Below are 6,025 nucleotides of genomic sequence, written 5' to 3' on the forward strand. Positions count from 1 at the left end.
AGTTGGCATATTCTGTGTGATCAATTACTTGAATTCTCTATTGAGTAGTTGTGACCATATCTCATTGGTACTGACTTGCTCGTTGGGGACATACCTCGATCACACAAGGTTGAGCACGTGTCTTACAGGATCTTGACAGGGAAGGACAAGCAAGATTCTATATCAACAGATACGATGAAAATCTCACCTAAATAACCCTGAGTCCTACATCACTGAGGCCCACCCCATACCAATAATGTGAAGTTGTTCCTCCATTCTCCTCTCAAGGGTATTAGATCTTAACTCATAACTTTAAGGAGTGGTAGTGAGGATTTGCCATTCTTATTGATAGTGAAAAGTATTCTTGGTCCCTTTCCACCCACCTTATCTCCCCAAACCCCACACCTCACACCTTTCTCAATGATGTAGTCCAATTAAAGTGATTTTTATGTTGTGACCTGTGAGCATCCAGCCCCATCTAAAGCAACCAAACAAAATAAAACGACCATGGTAGCTCTGCTATAATTAAACTTTTTAGGCTACTCCAAGCATGAAAGTAAAAAGAAAATGAAAAAAAATACACCTTCGATTCCCTAGTTCCTTCTATAATTTATTTATATAGAGATTTTCCATTTTGATAGGCTAATTAAATATACATCAAAATGTATGTATAATGGCCTAGTTATTAGGTTTTTTTTTCTTGGACCATGTAGGGATCCCTCTAAAAATCTCGTTCACATTTATAATTGATAATGTAAGGCTAGTTAGGTGAATGACCCTCCAACCAAAATGTGAAAGGTTGGTCTTTTTTTTTTTTTTTTTTTTTTTCTAATGGGGGAGGAATTGGAGTTTGTTTAATACAGCTGATGTGTCTTTTTATATAATTATTTAAATATGTATATAGGATGGAACTTTGCTTCTGTCCCAAAGAAATTCAAATTCTTGATCTAGTATTTGGCTTTGCCAATTATTAGATTGAAATGTTATGCTCAACTAAACCATTAGTTTGCATGTCTATCATTCATTTGATCATGATCATGATGACAACTTTGAAATTATTAGAAGTATCATCCATTTTCCAATGTCAACTATAGCGTGAAGGGCTTCAAAAGTACTCAACCACAAAAGTCGAGAAAAATCATAGCAAAGAGGCCCTGAGCACTTTTTCTCCCTTCATCAAAATTTTTTCTCCATTCTCAACAGGGAAAAAACACACACACACACAAAAGGGTGTGAATGCTCAATGTCCTTACTGTGTGAGTTCTGTGTATGATATATATCAATTGAGTTTATTGGTTTCATGTACCCAATGAGAAACATGGGAGTGGATGTGGCACCCCCAAACTAGGGGTCTCAATCCTATGATCAAATTATTAACATTGAACTCACAAACGATCTGATCCATTAACACTCGAAAACGAGCAATCCGAGGTTAATGAAACAGTACAAGCAAAAGGTTAAACTAGAAAATTGCTTGGGTGCTGCGTAATTAATGCACATCACCTGCAACAAACCGTGATTTCGATCTCGACCATCCATTTGTGAAAATTATATTTTCACACTTTTGAGAAACGGACGGTCGAGATCTCGACTTCAACTGTTGACGGCATTGAAATCGAACTCATTAAATAGACGGTTTTGGGTTGGTTCCATCCAACTCCTTAGCTTGAAACAGCTAAGAATACCCAATCCGTTATCACCCAAAAAATTTACCTACGATTTGAGTTCTTACCCATCATATTTTTGAGAAGCTATCGAAGTCAACATCACTATCAACTTATTTTTACTGATGAAAATGAACTATTGTTACTTATTTTTATGGAATTCTAGAACATGTTAATGAGGGTAGATATGATGAAACTATCAACTGTGTTGAACTGATAGCTTTTTCCTTTTTGCCAAGGAAATGATAGCTTTTTATGTTTCTACATTGATTTCTCATGTGTTTTTATTTTTTAATATAATTTCAAGTTTAATTTACCATTTAAAGAGGTTCGTTCGTTCGGGCCTTAAGCCCGATAGGCTTGATATAAGTTTCGTATAATTTTCAATTTGATTTGTAACGGTTTGATAGTGGGTTGGTAATGGACTCAAAATCGATCGAACTTGAATCTAAAACCCTAGTGTAAACTGAAGCAAACCCAAACCGCTCCAAATCAAAACCGCAATTTTAAAAATGATTTCAATCAGAAACAAAAGGCCCAAACCAAACCGACCCGGAATGAATCATTGGGTCTGATATACACCAAACACCTTATTGTGACACAAATCAATTAGAGTCCAAAAATGGGCTGGATTTGAAGTTTCAAGTTGGGCTTGGATTAAAGTTTGGATAGATGGGCTGGGCGGCCCACTAATATGGCCTAACTCAATCTCTCCACTTGGCCCATCAAGTTGATATCCAACCCATTCCAAGATTGAGATTGCTCCACCTTGCACATCAGACATAGATGATATTTGGTGAAGAGGAAAACAAGAACAGCCAAGAGACATGCACCCATCAGGAACTGAATAAGATTTGAATTTGAACAAGTAGATTTATTTGCATTAGTTTACTGTCAATGTTGCAGATGCATGAATCAGGAAGCCACCATTTTGATCCATCAAGGAACCACTACACATAAATCCATCTATGATTTCTAGCCATTTGAATTAGTGTTATTATTTTTTTTTTGAGCAAATTGCACCGGACCCCAAAATGGAAGTCTTAAAACACTGACACCCCACTTTATGTTTAAAAAACACAAAGACCCAAAATTGGATTTTTATTGGATATATTTATCCAATTTTATCATTGAAATCAGTTAAATCAGTGTTTATTTTGTTTTAATTTCAAAAATATCCCTAAAATAAACAGTATCTGGACTGTTTTCAATGATAAATTAGACAAATATATCTAATAAAAATTCAATTTTGGGGGTCTTTGTGTTTTTTAAACATAAAGTGGGGTGTCAGTGCTTTAACACCTCCATTTTGGGGTGTCAATGCAATTTGCTCTCTTTTTTTTGGTGAAGCTGTAATCTTTTTAAGTGAGACTTATATTTATCAACTTCCGGTAGTTCAATAAAATTGTTCACATCCACCTAAAAAAATAAGAGATTTCATTATGTTAGAACAAACACCATGAAATAGCAAATTCAAAAATATACAAAAACAAAAATGCACAAAGATTTAACCATGGTTTACACACCAATGTGGTATACTATGTCCACGGACGAAGAAGAAGAATTTTTTCACTATGTAAAAGTAGAACAAAAAGAAACCTTATAACCAAACACTAAGAACAACATTACAAGAACTCTTACCTATAACCCTAATAAAAAATCTCAAATATCTCAATAATGTGGTAAGTAAACATACGATATATATGTATATATAGATCCCAATCAGGTAAACAAGTCATTAATGAAAAACATGATTTTTTTTTAACTAGATGAATTTTTTTTTGGTGAGATGAAAAACATGAGTTTTACATAAAATATTGTGGCCCTTTTAAATGTAATTTTATAATTCTAAACAGTAAAAAGAAGCAGCAGAAGAACCTAGAAGGCTGTTAATCTTGGGGTCCCCAATCAAATCGGAAGATGAAATGCCAAACATAAAGAAAGCCCAGAATCAAAAGATTGATCTTTTCTAAGAAGCAAGTGGTTTGAGAATCTAAACCAGATTGTCTTTATTGTTGTAGTTGTCGCTTGTCGGCTTCTCATTACTAAGAAAAATTGACAAATTGATCAGCCCCAAATTCCTCATGGCTCGGTAACAAGAAAATCTAACTTTGCTGAGTGATGGTGACTCTGGTGTTTCTTCTGGCAATTATGCAAAGCTTTGAATGACACATTGACACTTTAGAGTCAAACTCGTTTTCAATGTAAAGCTACGACCTCCTTACTTAGTCACTGGCTGGCTTCAGACTTTAATTGAGGAGTCATAAATAAGTGTGTCAATCGCGTATTAAAACCGTTTAATCGTATTAAATTCTGCTGTCTAAAATTGAATCGCTTAAAATTCAGCACAGTGTATCAAAATCGAATTTTTTCGGTACGGTTCCGGTTTCAAGTACTCATACCGGTAGTATTAACCGAAACCATACTAAATTGGTACCATACCAAATTGAGGGATATAAATAAAATTTTACAATTAAAATTTTTTACATTTACTCTATCCTTAATTTTTAGTTTCAGTTTTTCGTTTTGTCCTTCACTCCTCTTCGTAGAATTACTTATTTTGTCTCTGTTAATATCAGATTATATCCATTGTTTGATCGCAAGTTCATTACGATATTAATGAACTAATAACAAAAATGGCATGGATTTGTTCGTAAAAAAATTGTATCGCTCTAAATATCGTGTTTAAAACCGTTTTCTCACACTGATTTAATATCTAAACCGTACCAAACTATTTTTGCAAATTTCAAAACTGTATCCTACCCTGTATTAAATGTCCGGTAGGTTATTTTTATTTAATACTCGGTACGTACGGTTTTTTGTTTTTGGTATTCAAAGTTGATACTGTACCGATTGAGACCGACTCATAATGCAAGTCCCATTAATTAAGAACCAAACGAAACTTAAAATTTTTTTCATTGTCAACCAACCATAGCGACTGATAAGCGGTGGTATGAACCCATGACCTCCTTAGACTTATTGTCTCTACATAAGAGGCTGCCAACATTATACTTGAAATGCATCTACAGTAAATTTAAAGTATTGTTAGGATAATAATAACCGATCATTTGTTTAGTCGACAAATTCGGTATCAACATGCAATACCAATTTGGTTAGAACTAACGAAAGTATGGGTGTATAGGTAATTTGATCCATCCGAGGGTTTGATCGGCGATTCAATCTCAGTCTGTGTTGGGGGGAGTGAGGAGAGAAAGTCTGGAGGCGTGGAAAGTTTAAATCCACGACCTCCTTGGTCTTATTATTTTTACATAAGAGATTCCACCAGTGAGCTAAAAGCACATCCATAATATAATTATAATATTAGGGCAGGTGGGGAGGTGTGGTTAGAAACAAACGCATCTTTACCCTTCTTCTTACTGCTAGTTGTAACGTGGATAAAACCATATAGAAGGATTGTCTTTGTCAATCAAGGCAGGCCCAGGTTGGGTTGAACCTGTACACACAAGAGTCAGGATCAGCTCCCCGATCAGCTCCCCATTAAGGGGGAGCACAAAGTGCTCCCCAACCACAAAAACAGTGGAGCCCACAGGTGAAAATATGAGTTTTTTGTTTTTATGGTTGAGAAGCCGTCAGGTCGGGAGCACAGAGGGGAGATGATCCCAATTCTACAGACAAGGCCTTTGTTGAGAATTTTCAACCCTAAATTAAGGGTAGGGCGGGCTAAAGTGTCTCAATGTTAGGCTTGTTTTGAAAAATCCCTAAACAACTTGGCTTTATTTCAACCCTAGTTCTTCTTCTTTATTGTTACAGATGATTCTTAACTTATCTCAATATTGCCAAAAAAAGATCGCTTCTTACTTGGTCAGTCATATTAGGTTGATCGAGATAAAATAATATATACATCACTTCAAGAGTTAAGAAGACATAATAAATTAAGGGTAATTTTCATCTGGACCCTCTGAGGTTTGGTCTATGTCACTTTTAGTCCAAAAAAATCAAAACTTTGCATCTGCCTCCCCTGTACTATAGAAAAAGTCAATATAACGACAAATTAATAATTTTATGATTAATTTGCCCATTTATTTTCTTAAAGAATTTTAGCCAGATGGATGAAGAGATTCCCCTTCACCCATCTTCTTCATTGATATTGAGCAAACGGTTGCAAACCTGGATTCATGTGAATGATATAAGAGGGATATGTGTTGCAAACCTGGATTCACACCTAACATACCAGCACTGAGAATCATCATTTGTTGAAAGCTTAAAGAAGAAAATAAATAGAAGATAAAGTATGTTCAAGTTTGTTGAGTTAGTCGATCTCTATATCCCACGGTTCCTTGGGATTTGGTGGAAGGCAGCGGTCCGCTGGAGATCGAGCTTCAACCCTTGGATCCATATGAAAATCCCATTTTATCAAACAC

The sequence above is a fragment of the Hakea prostrata genome, chromosome 8 (assembly GCF_041222555.1).
Source record: "Hakea prostrata isolate BN-2017 chromosome 8, UWA_Hpros_2, whole genome shotgun sequence".
Classification (NCBI taxonomy): domain Eukaryota; kingdom Viridiplantae; phylum Streptophyta; class Magnoliopsida; order Proteales; family Proteaceae; genus Hakea; species Hakea prostrata.